This window comes from Zingiber officinale, chromosome 1A (genome assembly GCF_018446385.1).
Source record: "Zingiber officinale cultivar Zhangliang chromosome 1A, Zo_v1.1, whole genome shotgun sequence".
In the NCBI taxonomy this organism is placed as follows: domain Eukaryota; kingdom Viridiplantae; phylum Streptophyta; class Magnoliopsida; order Zingiberales; family Zingiberaceae; genus Zingiber; species Zingiber officinale.
In genome coordinates, this window is record NC_055987.1 from 31,877,520 (window position 1) to 31,896,546 (window position 19,027).

General features: G+C 35.1%; 1 pseudogene; it reads right to left on the reverse strand.

The window, feature by feature from the left end:
- LOC122022746 overlaps positions 1-19,027 on the reverse strand; it is a 41,580-nt pseudogene that overhangs the window by 6,976 nt on the left and 15,577 nt on the right.

Genomic DNA, 19,027 nt, shown 5'->3' on the forward strand with positions numbered 1-19,027 from the left:
GCCAAAGTATGAAAAAATGAAGAAAATTTTGTGCAAGCGACAAATCGACACAAGTGGGAGTTAGCTACTAATGCCATAGATGGCAATTGTACCCAAGTGGCGTTGACTACAAAGGGTTCCAACAATAGAAGACGAACTTTCTTCTCCTTATATTCTCAAGGTTGTTGCAACTTCAAAACTCATGTCTCAGCAACACGATTCAACTGCAACAATGTGATTTGCAATAAATCAATAGAGCTATAACTCTAAAAGTGTCCTCCAGTCAAGCAATTTAAATGAGAACTTCTTCAGCAGACCAAGGTGGAAGCCCTTGTTTCTTCTAGATTGGAGCTTCTTGTCTATGTTTCATTTTCTAGTCACACGTACATTGTCAATTGAAATGTTCAGCGTTTGATCATAAGTGGTTGTTAGATTTTCAATGTATTTAGAGGTAATGGTTATAGGTTTCATATCTAGACTGATTTGTGTTCTTGTAGCCAACGGTGGCCAAGCATATGATTGGCCAGAGTTAGATGGGCCAAGTTAAAATTAACAGTCTACCTGAAATAGTCAACCAATGGTCAGTTGACTGAAACAGGTGACTAGGAACTTAATTTAAATTGTTGTTTGATTTGATCGACCAATGGTCAATGTTTGGTTGACCATGTGTTTAGTCGACCATATGTTGACTATTGGCTGACCAGTGCAAGTGGAAGGAGTCACAACAAAATCATTCATACTTCAAAGTTAGTCGACTAGATTGGGAGATTTTGTGGACCAACAATTTAGTTGACGAACAGGGTAGTTGACCAAAGTCACATATCAAATTAGAGGAACCGGTCAAGATTAGTCGACTAGATGGAGGATGTTTGTCAGCCAAATACAAGAATCGATCGTATGGATCAGAGCCGTAGGATTCGGCCAGAGCTGGTTGACCAAGTGGTGCAACTTGGTCGACCAAATGGACGCATGTAGAAACAGTAGCAGCTCACACAAAGATAAAACTTAGCTAGAGTTGGTCGACCAACTCCGACAACTTGGTTAACCAAAAACAGAAAATCAGCACTAAGTCTTCACAAGAAGTGGTCCTTGCTAAAGTTTCAAGTGTGTTTGGTTGACCAAATGTGCATTTTTAGTGAACCAAAGTGTGTCATGTCAGCATTTCGATGCTAGCAAAGCACTTCATGGAGGAGGTTATCTAATGATATCAGAGGCTTGAACCGAAGACATCTCTCTGGCATTCAATTCATCTAAAAAGAACCATATTATTCTTTACATTGAGCCTAATTGTTGCTATCCTTTGCAAACCTTCTATACTGCTAACAACTACTTCTGTATTCTCCGCCTCCAACACATTACCGAAGGAGAGAAAAATAGAGGATTACGGAGGTGTGATCTGCGTACAAGATCATATGTCGTGGACTAGGAGCTTGGGGGCTAACAAACCACATTAGATCATTGTATTGTTTTGGTTTCCCCAACTAATGAATTTTGTGCCCTTGTTGGAATCACAGCAAGAGAAATCATTTTTATTTTCAGACAGTATTCACTCTCTCCCCCTCTAGCGATCCAACTCACGTGAGACCCAACACAATCACTTTAGCAACTAAGTATTTGCAACATACTACAATTTCTCTTCTGTCTCTCAAAATTTAAAATTGAACCTAATGCCCACCATGACAAATAGCAATCCGAAAATCGGTACATGACAATTGACTAGTACGGTCAACATATCAATTGGCATATTAAGAAATATTTTTGGCATGCTCTCCTACTACTGAAAGGGAATCATATATTTGTATTACAATCCAAATTGAAGCTGAAATTACTAACAACCATTACACATGGCTAGCCCAATTTTGCTACATCAGAGTCAGCTGGGACAATCATCATATCAATTGACATGTTAAGGAATAAATCCAACCCTCATACTATTGGCATGCTTTCCTGGCACAAAAGCAATCATCTAGTCGCTCTAGTGACCAAAACTATGAATGTTATTGTTATAGATATACCGCAAGCATGATAAACACCCAGTTAGTCTAATTTTGGAGGATAAACATCCAAAAGCTTTCAATGTTGACTTGCCACATCATGATATAGCTTAATAATTTCAAAGGATAAGCAAAATTATGCTTGACAGAACATATTAAATAAAAAATCATCTAAAGTGCATTTTTCCATTTCAACCAACCTGAACAGCTAATTCTCCAATGGCCCAACAAGCATTATTTGCCACTGACACAGCTTCCTTAACTGCAGTGATACTCTGCCATAATTATAATTAGTCAGAAGTCGTTATGATGCTTATTTCTCATTTTAATGAAAGAATTTCTTTGTACCAATTGCTCAGCAGCAACCCTTAGGAAATCTGTTATACGAGGATACAAGTGCTTTGGGCAAACCTGACTTGCACAAGCATTAAATAAAGAAGGCAGAGATAAGTGTAAGTATTTTTAATGACAACAAAACTACCATTAAGAACTCACTCTTGCAAGGTCACCCAAAAGTGCAAGGGCACTTTGCCGAATATCAGCTGCTTGATCCGTACAACATTGCAAAAGCAGGTCTCTTAAGTTGGATGTAGCAACCTATAAACACCCATGAATGGAACATGTTATCTTGTCAAAGAACTCAAGCATGACTAGAATCATTTTGCTCCTTTACTTGATTAGAGGATTTGATAATAATGTAATACTAATTATAGTCACAAACATGGATGAATGTTGAAGGAAAAATTTCATGCAATCACCTCTAATAGTTGGTTCTCACATCGTGTTATTGTTGTAATTGTAGCATTTTTTATTCAGTATAACATGTAGCATTGTTTATTTGCTAATAATGGAACAAAATTTCAATTTGTATCAACTTCAGAAAAATACTAAGCACGTGTCTTTTCCCCCAAAACAATAATTAGCATGATAAAAAGTTCAGTCAGAGTAAGGCACATAAGCAACAAGAACAAGACAAATTTGTATCAACTTCAGAAAAATACTAAGCACGTGTCTTTTCCCCCAAAACAATAATTAGAATGATAAAAAGTTCAGTCAGAGTAAGGCACATAAGCAACAAGAACAAGACAAATATTGTGTTTATTTACTGTTTAAGGATCAGCAAATGTAGGTTATTTAAGGAGAGAACAATTGTACCCTGATGTACAAAAAACATATTGAAATCAATATTGTGAGTTTGGCATTGGTAGGTATTACAACAATCTTCAAGAACCACAAAACAAAAGATTAACTAGAAACATGAGTCTTGAGCAAAGGATATGAATTGCAAACAACATAAGGTGCTAGACCATGCATTCCCTGATGATAACTTTGCTATTCACTATCAGTTGTCAATGATCATTCCTAGCCATGCATAGCTGTTGTCAGCCTGTTCCCGGGTAGTACTCCATAAACTGGCGAAGTGGTACTTCAAAGGACTAGAACCAGTTCAGTACAAAAGTAATAGAGGATAAAACTGGTACAGTTCAAATCTAGACTTGCACAACTTAGATTGTTTTCCTATCTTCTCTTAAAGATTCAAAAATTTACTTTTGTGATCCCTTAACTTCTATTTTGATCCCTTAACCTAAGATGAAGCTCAACATGAGAAGAAAAAGGGGAGAAGAAGCACAGGAGGTTGAGGCACTTAGAGCTTCTGCAGATTTGAATGGTATTATGGTAACAACATAGATTGAAGAATATGCAATTTCATAGAACACAAACTGAAACCAATATAGTTGTCAAACAATTATCTGTGAAAATACTTTAGAAGTTGATATACTTATTGCTAATGAAATATGCTACTCAACATGCACCTTGATGTCCCAAATTTAGATTACAGATCCAAATTCATAAGAAGCCACAGTTTAGTTAATTCTCAAAAACATGCTAGGAGTATATAGCAAATCAATGCTTATTTTGAAACCAAGAACATTTCATGTAACCGATAGCAAAGGGAAGTTAATAATTAGTGGACTATATAGCATAGATTAATATACTGGTTTTTGCAGCACATCTCATGCTGCAGATGAAATTAATAATTGACCCTTCCTTGGTGAGCTCGTGGGGTTAGCAATAGGCCTATCGACCTAGAGATAGGTGGATTGTCACTACTGTTAGCTGGCTGAGGCTAACCAACTTGATCTAGGATGATAGAAACAACTTCCACGCCCACTACTATCACTCTCTCAATCAGGACAGGTTTTCAGTCATCCAGACGACCACATCAATAAATCCTAGTTGGTGTATGACAACTTTCCTACCAAATTGATGTAGACTGATATCTTCAGCTGCCTTCAGGAAAGATGCTTCTCCAGATTGGCTTAGGAATCACTTTGACTATGTATATACCACCTCCTACATTGTTCTGAGGTGAAAATAAACCAGATAACTATAAAAAAGACTAATGTAATCTTGAAATCTAATAGGATGACACCAAAGATATTCATTCATACTGATAGTTGAGAGAAAACCTTGTGTTATGAATTTAGCATACTACCCTGCTACTAAATATACATGTGAGCAAAACCTATACTATTCAATTTAGTTATTAATTACAATAATTCTAAAATTACCATATCTGTATACATATGTATACAGATATATCATATATGTATACATATGTATGTATACATACATATGGATACATATGTATGTATGTATGTATGTATGTATACATATGGATACATATATCTATATACATATGTATATATATACATATGGATACATATATCTGTATATATATATATATATATATATATATATATATATATATAATCAATTGATGGCACTAGCCAAAGATAACGAAGAAGCAATACTGATGTAAATTTTGATAAACCAACACTCTAAAATTTAGTATCTTTATCATATTCTTTGATTGAGTTGATGTGATAGTCTAAGACTTGATATAGTGCGCATAACTTCGAGATCAAGTAAAGGGTTGAAATAAAAAAGAATGATTATGATTCTAGTACATGCTCTTGTGACGAGGAGCTAATATAAGGGAAGAGATCAGGTAGAATCAGATGTACTCTTTGAGACAAGGAGAAAAGGTCAAAGAGGAATCTGAGAAATATATTCATAGAGGCAAGAGAAGCCAAAAGGAGACTGCATTGCTGATCATTCCATATGAAAAAGTAGAGATACCTAACCCTACTTTAATCCATCAAAGCAACATATGAAAGGAGAACCATAGATAAAAATTTGTGCCAAAGTCAAAAAGAGAGAGAGGGAGAGATACAATAAACTTGAGTAACGAGGAGAGAGAGAAAATGAGATGGTTTCAAATTTGTCTTTTTTACATTGCCCCTTTCTAGATCTAGTTCCTCCTTTTCTTATATTCTTCACATGAATTGCCTATTTTTGAACTTTTTCTCTTTTTTGATAGATTCAAAAAAAAAAAAAAAGAATAAATCTAAAGTTTTCCAGAAACTCGGTCATGTCAATAAGATGTCCTTGTTATTGAATGTCACGTCACAGCTGGTTCTGCAGGATTTTAGCACCTATTTGAGGAATTGGCAAAGCAGCCAAATTTGTCATGGAATGAGAAGATGAGGTTGAGGTGTGCAACGGTCCAAATTAGCAATGAACACACTACAGGTTGTTGGCTAGTTTGTATGTGGTGAAGCTGATATGGTAGGTGAAGCAAAATGAGGTGGTGGTGACTAATTCCTTTGTTGGACAAAGAATGGCCTCCATCTCGGCAATCAAATTTCAAAGGACCACCAAGTTAACTCTGAAGCTCCTGCATTATCATATTTATGTCAAATTCAACTCTGACAAAATTCATATAGATCCTGAATATTATGGATCCTGAATGATATTGGCTGATGCAAAGATCTGAAGGCCAAATTTGCAATGACAATTTTGGGTGTTAGCTTTTGTGTTATCTTTTTTGGAGTGGTCGTGTTTGGGGTGACGACATTGAGTGGGTTTCCATAGGGAGGAGGGAACATTGATCATCAACTTATAAGAAGAAAAGCAGGAATACCGCAGGTGGATATGGGAGAGTGTTCTGTCATCATAGCAAACTCGCAGCCTTCCCCTTAAGGGGATTGAAAAACCATTGGATTAGATACAAAATTGAGAGGGATGTAATTGTATTTATGAAATAGTATTACATTTATAGAACCATTAACGATAAAATAATAGCCAATGACTAAACACCCCTGTGTGATTATACTCTTATAACTTAATTCTAATATGCTCTAACAGAGACGTTTATATCAGGGTTATGTGACAGACAGAGTGGGAAGGAGAGAATAATTTACATGATCAACTATTTTTCCAACCCAAGTTAGCTGTGTCATCAAGAAAATTAAAGATATCATGAAGGTGTTTTCTGACCCAACTTAGCTGTGTTAACCAGAAAATGGATGAGTAGCAATTTCCCTTTGGTTAAGGAGATGCAATTCTATATTTCTTCACACCATCATGTTTATGCTCAGCTGATGATAAGTTGTTGACACAGATGAAAAATTTATCTCCATGGTGATTACCTTGGACATCCAATGCTTACAAGAGGGAATTGGGTTGGAAGTTCCTATATTTCAATAACAAAATCCCTCCAGTGAGGGAAAAACCAAACCCAAAGAGCAAAGTCCTACACTCCAATAAGAAAAGCCCTCTGGTGAGGCCATAGCCAAACCAAAAGAGCAAAGTGTGGTTTCTACTTTCTATTGTTCTCTCACACAACAAGCAAACAATTGGATATGTTGGGATATTGAAAGGTTATGTTATGAGGAAGCAATCTTTGTGGATGATCCAGGCAAGAAATTTGACCATGGGAATGCTATAGTTGAAACCAGGTGTTTACTCAGGACATCAGTTTAAATGCCACACAAATGCCAACATGTAAGAAAACTAGGTTTTCCTTGCACAGATTTAATACCACACATCAAAACTATCACCATTCATTAACAATACAAATTTCAGATGCAGAAAGAAATTTTTTACCCTGGTAAATTTTCAATTGAAGCGAGTAATATGAAAAGCTTAATATACGATAGAGCTGTCAAAATAGCTCATATGAATTTGTAGAAACAAAGAAAAACCTCATACAGGCACACTTCACCAAGAAGATTTGCCAGCCCAAGAGATCAATGAAGCATTAAATGTACACCAAAACTATATTTGTGAAATTGTGGTAAAGCATGGACTAATTAAGTTCAAAAAAGAGAAAGTGATTATGATTGAGAAATAAAATACCAGACTTTCTACACTGCTGCCTAGTCCTTCTGCTAGCCCTGATAACAGATCCAGAGAACAGACAATAAACTCTTTATCATATTGGACACCAGCTGTGGCATAGTCAACCTGTGTTTGTAATATCAGATATCAGCATCATTAAAACCAAACTGAATTATTAAAAAAATGATTGTTATCATGGAGAATGATCAGTGAATAATACTGTTATGTTGAACACAACAACAACAGAATTGACTATGGTTCAGAGGTTAATCTTACAACACAAAGATAACATAACTAAGAAGTTAAATATATAAAGTAAACAATAAAGAGTATTTCAAATATTCCTTTTATGGTAATGGAAGTTCTGTAAGTGTTAAAGTTTATTTGCAAAATATCTCTCAGAATTTGCCTTTTGTTTGTATGATGTGGCCAAAATTTATTTTTAGCAAAATTCCCTAAAGTTTAACTTTATTTGCAAAACATCCACATGCTTCACAAAATCTAGTAAAAAGAGATAGAGCTGGCTTTTTTTGGATGTGGTAATGGAAGGAATGAATTGAGTCCACAGGAAAAGCTGACTAGCATCTGTAAACTAAACTCAGGTTGTATTTCCTACAAGAAAGGAAACAGCTACGGAAAGAATAAGGATCAGGAAAAAAACTTATAGGAAAAGGATTGAAAAATATTTTCCTAGTGTGGGTTTGATTAAAGAGAAGGAAAAGAGTTTTTTTTTCCAAATGTTTCATTGGAGAGAAGGAAGAAAGGAAACTTTATTTGTTAAAGACAAAAAATAACATAAACCAAAAATAGATTTCAAAAAAAAAAAAAAAACTCATTTAAGCTTCATTCCATGCAAACAATACCTTTTCCTGTCCAAATCAAATGGAAGTTTAATTGAACAACAAACTAGCAAAGATTTTTGCAATCCTTTCCTTCCATCCCTCTATTTCAACCAAAGGGAAAGAAGGGAAAGTGTTGCCAAGAAAATATTTCTGTCACCTAGTTTCCGTCTATATCTCCTTAGAAGGAAACGTGCAATAAGGCAATTCTTCAAACTGAATATCTGCGGGTGGGAGACACTTTGCAAAAAATAAAAAGGTCGACTTAGATGTCATTTACATGATGATGTCAAGAAATTCATAACAATATAGCAAAGACTAGATGATTCCAAACCAATTTGTGGAAGCAATCCAAAAGTACCTTTGCTAATTGTTGGATCTGGATAATACCAATACATCTCTGAAATACAGGTTCAGCGAATTGAGAAAACCCTGGTCCTAAAGCCTGAGAAAAAATAATAGGTATGTCTGATAATGGAAAGTTTTGTAAAGATTTTCAATAAAGATAAGCAATTGAGGTTGTAAAATCATAAGCACTAATTCCAACAGATCTTGCCAAAAAAGTATTTCATTTGCCACCACTAGGTGAATGTAAGAAAAGCAACCTCAGTTCTGATGCCACTAAGGTGCAAAAATACAAGTTATATCAACTGATTCAGAGAAAATACAGTGAAAAAAGCAAAGATGTTCGATGGCACCCTAACCTTTTACTAATGTAAAATGCTTCTGGATTCACAAGACACATTAGCAAAGGTTGAATCATCTGGTATAAACAGTTCTTGTACCATTCAATCAGCCACGTGTTTTTTATGAAGAATTCCATTTCTTCCATATTTATTTGAACAATACTACTTGTGATGCATTCAAGAAACTTTGCTCCACCCAATCTCATAAGTCATGCGTTTGATATGCACATCCAAAGTGAGCTTCAGAGGGGGGTTTCTCATGTTATCTTATAACTATTGTCTGAAGTTTCACTAACTTCTCTGGCTCCATATAATATATTTTACCTATCTTATGCAGGTAGAGAACTGACAAATATGTTAGATCAACATATGTGATATATGAGAATTTTTAGTTAAATTAGTTAGCATGAGTTCAGATAAACACATTGCTAGAATCCTAGGTTGGAATATTTTTCCATTTGCAAATAAATTTTAAACTAGACTTCCATGTAGTTATTTTTATTTTTAGTTTTCTAAGGCATACATTCTCTGAAACCAACAACATAATTAGTAACACCAAAAATAAAGTTTGAGATAATTATATGTATTCAAGGATGGCAACGAATTAGTTAATCAATAAATACATTTGAACTAAAATTTATTGCTTATTCAAATAGTTAGTTCTAGAGCTAAGTTTGAAGGTTACATCTAATATATCATAAATTACAGGGTGGTTTCAAAATGCCCACTTTTTTATTTCATATCAATTTTATGCGCAAAGGTTTAAGCATGCTCCAAAGAAAATTTACTGTCAAGTAGATAAAGCATCACTTTCATTGTACTTTACGAGATAAACAATATATCCATTATTCAATACAAAAATATTGGACTATTTGCATGGAATTGTTACGTATTAGTGTAAGTGAATGGACTGATTATCACTAACTAACTTTGCCCCTAAAAAGTTGCTGGTGAAGGGATGTTATAATTTAAATTTGTTCAAATTTGTGTGTCAAAACCTAAAGGTATGTAACACAAGGATTATTTGTTAGGATCCACTTGGGTTATTGAAGAAAATTCTCTTTGGGTACAAATGATTCCCAGGGATTTCTGCAACAACTGACAGTCAGCTGATCAATGGTTCCCAAACCCCAACCTAATTCTCAAATAATATTACTATTAGCACGAGATCAAATCAACTCGTCGACAATGTGAAATCTCAAGTCATGACTACCTAATGTTTGCAGAAAAATTATATGAAAAGCAAAAGAGTAAACATACCTGTGCAATGGACGTGAAGCACTCCAGCAAAGGAAATAGATCTTTGTCAGCATTAGCGAGTTGTTGCCATTTTGCAATCAATGGAGGCATCAATATTTCTAGATATTTTGGCTGTAGGTAGGTCATTGACATGTTGAGTTAGCATGTGGAGAAGGATCCATGAAGCCACCAACAGAATTAATAGAGTTCTAAATTCAATCCAAATTTTAGGCAAATAAGACAGGCGAAGAGAAATTAGCTCGCAAAAAATATAAAACCTGATTGAGCTCTGAACCCACTGCATCTGCTAGAGTACCGATGGCGTCATACAGAATACGCATGTTTCGTCTCTGGATAAAGAACATAGACAAAGTTATGGATAATGAATTGAAAACAAAGTTGACTAAGCCGTCTTTTAAATGAGTAGTGAGAATGATATGGATAACCTTAATTCAAAATATTAAGGATATAAAATCGTGATCATAAGCTATAAAAGGAACCTGATATTTCCCATAAGCACATAACAGATGCTGCAAAATTATTTCTAGGCGAGGGGTCAGTTCCTCTGCTGCCTCCTGTCAGTAGAAACACTCAGTTGGTACCAAGAAAATATGATGTGAGCAAATATAACCTACAAACTGAAGCATAACCTCTTCTAGTGTTGCAAAAGCAGAGAGTCCAACAAGTGATACTGCGTATAAGTGGAAATTTATCATCGAGAAGAGGAATGAGGAATTTGACAATCTGTAAACAAAATAATAGCATCAGTCAGTTAGCCAAAACACAGAAATAAGAGTCAATGCGGAATTACAATTTGGGATACAAAAAAAAAAAGCTGACAAGCCAGCATTTAATGTTACAATTGTTACCCAATCAGGCCCTGTTTATTCATACAACAGAAACCAATTCAGCAGAGGCACAGTTTTCGAGGCAGTACGTGTTCCTTCCCCTCCAGTTACTTGGACAGAAATCATGGGGGAAAGCACTCAATCAAACTTCTACAGAATGGAATTTGTCAGGAAATGTTTCTTCCTAGTTTTGAGAGGAAACAGAGGAATGAAGTGTGAAATGAAGATACCAAAAGAAACTCATTTGTACATTTACTCCCTATGTGCTCCTCTGACAATGGCTTTGTGAGCTCAATATGCGGCATTGACACAAGCCTCATGTCTGATGGGTTTAAAGTCAGATAAAAAGTAGCAGGCCAAGCAACTGAGCTTGGGCCAGCCACAAGAAGGTTGGTTCGAGATGCGGTGCTGGCACAAACTCCTGGTGCGTTTGAGTCTTTAGTTTCCTTTTCATATCACAAGACCACCTCCTCCCTCACCCCCACTTTTTTTCTTTCCTTTCCTCTTTCTACCTCCCTTCTTCAAAGGTTAAAGCATGTGAATTTCAAAACCCTAACAATATGTTATTCTTTTGTCCTTTATCCTAAAATTGCACTTCATGACCATCTAATTCTAGAACCTTTAGCCTTCTTTTGTCACTTTTATGCTTCTCATGGCAATAATCACCAATGAAACAAATTCAATCTTCCCAACAAAATCAATATGAATCTTAGTAATTCCAACCGTCTAGTTTGGAACAAGGTAAGCCATTGCTTATCATAAGAAGCTAGCTAGTAAATGAGGTTGAATTCTCAGAACAATAACCCATAACAGGTACCAAAGTGTTGGAAGACTCATTCTAGGTTTTACAAACTAAAATTTAGGTAATGGAATTTCAAGGCGCAGTTATAAAGAATTGTTAACACTAAACTAAAGCATACGTGCTGAGCAATGCAAGTATAAAAAAACAATAGTACTAAACAGTTTGGTGGTTAGAATATAACTAAATACCTACTCATGTTACTAGTGTGAAAGATATACCTCAGGAAGAAGGGGATAGAGTCCATTAATGCATCCCTCTGCTATGGCACCAATAGCCAAAACAGCAGCCTCTCTCTCCTTCCAACTAGTGTCATTTGTAGTTGCTAGCTTTTGCTGCAAATTTTAAAAAACTAAACATAAATTAAAAAAAAAAAATGCAGGCAAAATGATGAGAAATGGACAAGCTCTAATCAACTAACATTGATCATCATATAATTTGAGACAGATTACTACACAATGTCTGCTTGACAATATATTTAAAGGATATGTAAGCATATCTAGTGTACTATAATAGAGGACAATGCAATTCTGATTTCTGCAGACGTATCCCATTTAGGTTTTCAAGAACCAAGGTCTAAAATAGCAGTTCTTATACTTCTTGTATCAGTTTAAGTTCCTGATCTGAATGTTACTATATCAACACCAATCCATGTTAGCACATGACATGGATAGACTTAGATAAACCATGCGGAAATGGAAGAACAGGAAACAGAAGGAGAAGTTATAACTTCTGGATCTTACTTTTGATCAAGAGGTGGGAAGGATAATGGGTTAGTTATCTAGTTAATGGATTTGTGTTAAATAAAGATTTGCTATAGCTTTTGAAGATTGATAGCATCAAGCCCTTTGAGCTGAAGCTCACAAAATGAGAAGCATTGTTAGTTAGGATCTAATCTTCCTCTGCCAATTATCTCTTCATTGGTCTCAACCGGTATGAATTGAAACTTACCCATGCATTGCCTAGTATATTCATCCTTAACCATCTTGATTTGGCTTTAGACCACAAGCGGGATGGAAAATTTCAGACATGACCAAGAAAAGAAATGGTAAATCAAAGAAAGGACAACAGGACTTTTCCTTTTGATCTTTTTAATTATAGATACTAGTTAGATTCATGGAACATTGTGGTATCTAATTTCTGTTATTCCTCTTTGTTGAGAGAAACCATCTATTTTGAACACCAACACCTTTTTTTTTCTTGATTGCATTTTTTAATTAATTTTTCTTTTCTTTCCCAATAACATTCTACTGCAAATTTCCAACTTAGCAGTTATTTTAGTGGCCTTCCTCTGCCAAGTATCTCCTCATTGGCCTTAATAAGTATAAGGCAAAACATATAAGCATATTACCTAACAAGGGTGATACAACCTTGATCTCAAGGGCATGGGCGAGGGCATGGGCAAGACATCCATATGTTTCAGTTTTATTCCACAAGTGATATGGAAACTTTTCCTCTGCCTAAGAAGTAAAAGGAATTGTAATCAGTACCAAGGAAAACAGGAGTTCATTCTGGTCTCTTTTTAATAGCACTTTAATTCAAGTTAGATTCAAGGAAGATTCTGGTATCTCATAGAGAGAACCCCTCTATTTCAAGCCAGCGCCTTTTTCTTCGTCGGTTGCATTTATCTATAAATTACTTTTCTTTTCCTTTCTCAGTTGCATTTTCCATGAATGACTTTTCTTGTCTTCATCAGTCACATTCTTCTTCATATTTCTAACTGTGTGATCATATTAGCCGCCTATAAAGAATTTATCAAAAAAAGACAGGAAAATGATTTAAGAGCCAAATATTCTGCGGTTTTCAATAAAGGATAAAGTTAGGGAGGTCTTGAAAAAGAAGGATTGAATAAAATAGTTATTTTACTCGAGTAATTTATTCTGAGATACTGAACTTGATTTTAAATTTTCTAGTGTCACTCAAGACTTATAAACTCATCCCCAGCAGTATTTCACCCCCTCCAATTCCATATTGAATTTGCAAAGTGCGCACATGGTTTCACCATAGCATAGAAAAGAGCTCGCTTCTGTGACTAAAACATCAAAGTTGGAGTGCGAAACAATGGTGTTGCACCATCAGCAATGACTTGTTCTTTTTCTTCAAAGCTATGATAAAATAATTAAAAGGAGCATGAAGAACTAGGCTTCACACTTCCATATTTGTGAAATTTAATTGGAAGAATAAAATAATATATATTCTACAAAATGAATCCTCAAATTTGTTGCTCCCTTCACAGAGCCCTATCTATGGTAGAGCCGTAGAGGTGACGCATCCAATAGTCTACCCATGAATTAATCCAATATGAGTTATACTTCTTTTGCTAGTTTGTCTTTTCTTACTTCTGCTGATTTTGTATTTCTCTGTACAAATTCCACTTAATTTTTTGTGGTTGCTTTGGCCAGTAGTTAATAGAATTTGGAAAAAGAAACTGCTTCAACTGTTAGTATTCAAAATATAGGTGTTACCTGTATCAATGGCATCAAGGTCTGAAGAATCTCATCTCCAAAAACATTGGAAACAATATCTAGTCCAGCTGCACTAGATTTTCTTAAATTCCAAACATTGACAGTGTCTTCATCCTGTAAACAACAGCAAGAAAGCTCAGAAATGAGTGTTCGGATACCAAAAACGAAAGCAATGACATCAGTGGCTCTTCGTTATACTCTTGCAATAGCTGGGTGGCATAATCATAAAAAAACATAAAAATAATAAGATTGAGAACGCACATCCTCTGTAATATCAGATCCGTGTAAACGAGATGAATGAAAACGAGGCTTCAGATCCTGTTCATTGGTACAAAATTCCAAGTCATTCCAAACAGAACAGTAGGAAGTAATAAGCACACAATACTCAAAAAGGGACAAACAACTAGCAAGTAGCAAAGTAGTCTTAAATCAAGACCAATACCTGATCCCTATCTGGAAAAGACTCATCTTCCTGCAAGCAAAAGAATCCAGTTGAAAAAAATAAAAAGTCATGAGAACAAGCAAAACACATTTTGAACTAAAGCAAACCTCTGCATCAAAAAGTGCCTCATCATCCTCAGCATATGCCATATTGGACAATAAAACCTACATAATTTTTGTATTTAATTGCAACCATTGTTAAAGCAAAATAGAAGAGGAAGTTAGCTTTATCTGCTGATCTGATCTAAGGCTTACTGGAATCAAGTGTGGTAAATAGTCTCTTAAACCATCTGGTGGCAAGGTACCATCACAGTATGCTGACCTGAAAAATTAGACAATGATCTGCATTAGCATAAGTGAGAGCTGGCCAAATTTCTTCTTCTTCTTCCTTATATGATGCAGAACATATAACTTCATTGGCTGACAAGGCAAAACCAAAAATTTTGAGAAATAAACTCATGCTCAATATCTAAGTAAAGAACAAGTGCATTATCTTCAAATTCTTGTGTTAATGACAATCAATCTAAGTCAAGTTTTTACATCAACTAGGCAACCAAAAACTAAAAGATTAAGTGTGCACTATAATTTGCAGCATATATCATTCATTTGATAATGATATTTGAATCTTAAGTAATGCAAAGATAATAAAGAAGGATCAATATTTTAGAACCAAACAAAAAATCATAGGAAATATCAACAAAAAAAGGATAACTCATTTGCGAGTAATTCATGGTGTTCTAGAATTGCAGTGGTAGTACCTGAATATTTATATAAGAATAGCCATATGTTCAAAACCTCTCACACTAGTAATTGACATATCAAATCAATCACATAGGCTACTATTTCATGTTTAATGTATCTTGTGACCCAAAAATTTATATATTTTTTCTTAAGCTTATGGGAAGTGTTTAACCTATCAAATAATTCACAACTCACAAGCTTGAATCCTAGAAGCCTTCCAACATTCTACTGCTATTATTTGTCTTTTTAAATAACAATAGTTAATAATTTTAAGCAAAGCATTCATTGTTTAATAATATTTTATAATTCAGTCAAACAGTTAGATAAAGGGAAACATTAGGGCAACAGTAAAGTTATTATCGTATGACCTAGCAAGCACGATTTCAAGTACGGAAATAATTTTTTGTAAGACTGCATACAATAGACATTTCCTAGGGACCGATAGGAACTTCTTGCGCCAGACTGCCCTTTAGTCATTCAATCACACAGAATCAGAATTGACTAAGATAGGGTATCAAATAAATTTAGAAAGTTAGTTATTTCCTAACTAATAATAGCATAAGTGATTATCCACTCAAAAATTCAACAATTATATTAATGATTGTTAAATTATCGGGGATCGAATGGTCAAGAAATCTAAATCTTAGTCATATTGGATGAGTAAAATTGATGAAATCAGAATCATTAATTGTTAACAAACAAATCAAAAAAGAGAAAAAGGAAATACTTCATATAAGGGATAACAAATGGTATTCAATGACAATAAGGATGCATATTATGTTTCATTAAGTATCAAAGTATCAGATTATTAGTAACTGATATTATAGAATCAATAGTCAAGTTGTAGAATATCTGATCTTATCTTCCTATTTTATCTCTAGCTTATCTTCCTATTTTATCTCTAACTTATCTTTATCTCTTGTAAACATATAACTATAAATTAATAAATATATGTTCCTCTAATTCATTAGATAATAAGATATATAATTTAGTTCTGAGTTTCTTCCTGTTTTTAGTGCTTTTATGGTATCAGAGCAATAAAAACATTTTTGAGGAAGATTGTTTTTTTTAGGACTGAGCAGGATGAATGATTCTAACGTGTCTTCGGACGTTGGTCGATCAAACTCCATAATTGCTCTCACTGCTTCTCATAATTCTTTACCCTTCCAAATCACTAGCTTTAAGCTCTCTGGCCGGAATTATCTTCAATGGTCCAGATCATTCAACTTATCATTTGAGGGAAGGGTTGTTTTGGCTATCTCAATGGTTTTATTCCCAAGTCATCTCCAACCGACCCTTCCTTTGCTAATTGGGACATCTAGAACTCCATGGTAATAACATGGCTCCTACACTCGATGGATGACATCATTGTTAAGATTTATCTCCTCTATTTGACGGCGAAAGTAATATGGGGCGTAGTCAACTTGGCCTATTCAGATTTGGAGAACTTTTCACAAATGTTTGATCTGCGACATCGTTCTAGAAATCTACATCAAGATTACAATACAATCACTCAATATTTCAGTTCTCTAACCAAACGGAAGGAACTTGATCTCTTTACTCAACCGGCTTGGACTGACACCACCAAGAACGAAATCTATCACAAATTACTTGCAAAAGAACGAACGTACGATTTTTTGACCGGACTTAATCCTATTCTCGATGATGTTCGTGGTTGCATCATAAGCATTAAACCGCTCCCGAGTCTAGATACTATTTTTTTTTTAAGGTCCGTCATGAAGAACAACACTGTCACATTAGGTTTGGTGGCTCCTCCATGTCCTCTGCTTTGTCCATTAATTCCGTAGTTCGGATCCTCTGTCCCGAACCCTTTTGGGACATGGGGACAGAGAGGGTTCGGGACAGAGGATCCGAACTATTAATTCCGATGCATATGTCATGACTACTTGATACCCCAACTCTCGCGAGACTCGCAAACTTCTTTGGTGTAATCATTGTAACCGTCCCCATCATACCAAAGCAACCTGCTAGAAGCTTTACGATAAACCAACAGATTGGGTCCCACGCAACCAACGCAAGAGCAACGGATCCAAGCCTCCGATTGCAGCCAAATCCGATGCAGCATCCTCATCATCTTTGACCTTCACCCATGCCCAACTCAATCAGATTAGTCAAATGTTCTCATCCTCTACACCCTTAATGGCTCATGGTATTTCCTCCTCTATTATGAATGAGTCAGCCACATTGGGCGAGTCTTCGATTATTGATTCTGATGTTTCTGAGCATATATTGGGCACTCACACTCTTTTTCTTCATACAGTCGATATTCTGGTACTCGTACTGTTACTTTGGCGATGGATTTGTTTCACCGGTAGTGGGAATTGGAACTGACTCTTAGTCACAATCTTTTGCTACATAAAGTTTTATTTGTTCCTAAGTTGTCATATAACCTACTTTCAATTAGCAAATTGACTCGGGATTCAGATTGTGTGGCTAATTTTTTCCCAAAACTTATATGTTTTTCAAGATCGGAACTCGGGAAGGACGATTGGGCGTGCTGCTGAGATGGTTGGATTGTACTACTTTCTATATGCTAACTCTCAAGCTTGTTGTTGTCAAGTTGTTCGTAGTTCAATCTCTTCTCACCGCCACCATCAAATAAAGTTACTCCATCATTGCCTTGGCCATCCTAGCTTCTCTTATATGCGTCACGTTGTTTCTTCCTTCAGATCCATTTGTGTGAAATCTATCAATTAGCTAAACAATACTAGGGTTCCTTTTTCAATTCATTCATATCATGCTTCAAAACCTTTTTCCCTTGTTCATAGTGACCTATGGGGTCCTTCATGAATTTCTTCAATTTCAAATAAAAGGTGATTTATTTCCTATATTGATGGCCATTCTCTGGTTTGCTGGATATTTCTTTTACGTAAAAAATCTGAAGTTGCATATATACTTGAATAATTTTATAACATGATTCTCACGCAATTTAACTCTCGTATCCAAATTCTTTGAACTGATAATAGAATTGAATATTTTAATTCCTCACTAAATGATTTTTCTTCAAAAAGAGGTATTATTCATCAAAGCTCATATCGATACACCACAACAAAATGGTGTATCCGAAATGAAAAATCGTCATCTTCTAGAAGTTGCTCGCACACTACTTTTTACTAGTAATCTACATAAACATTTTTGGAGATGCTATTTTAATTGCTTGCTATTTGATAAATCGGTTACCATCTCGGGTATTAAAATCTAAAACCCCAATTTCCACTCTTTAAGACTATTTTTCAAACTCTTATATCTTTTCTCGTCTTCCTTTACACATATTTGCATGCTCGGTTTTCTTTCATATTCATAATCATCTTAGGTCTAAGTTAGATCCTAGAAGTCACAAGTGTGTTTTTGTTGGGTACTCTTCCACCGAAAAAAGGTTATAGATGTTATTCTCCTTCAAATATAAAATATTTTATCTCTAGAGACGTCACCTTTTTTTGAACATCAATCCTTTTATTCAAAGCCTTCTACCAAAAGGGAGCCTCTGATTAAAAATTTAACCCTATCGCATATTTCTCTAACTAATTGGGAATACTTTTGGGAAACAAATTCACCTCCTAATCAAGCTCTAGGGGAGATCTTAACTCCACAAAATCAGGAACCTATCTTACTCCCACAAGACCCAAAAATTCAAAATTAGGAACCTATCTTACTTCCACAAGACCCAAAAATTCAAAATTCAGAAATTCAAGATTACCCTCCTTCTACAAATCTAGAAATTCCAAGTCAGAAAAATCCATAATCACGTCAAATATCTCCTCATATCACTCAGGTACCCAAAATTTCGA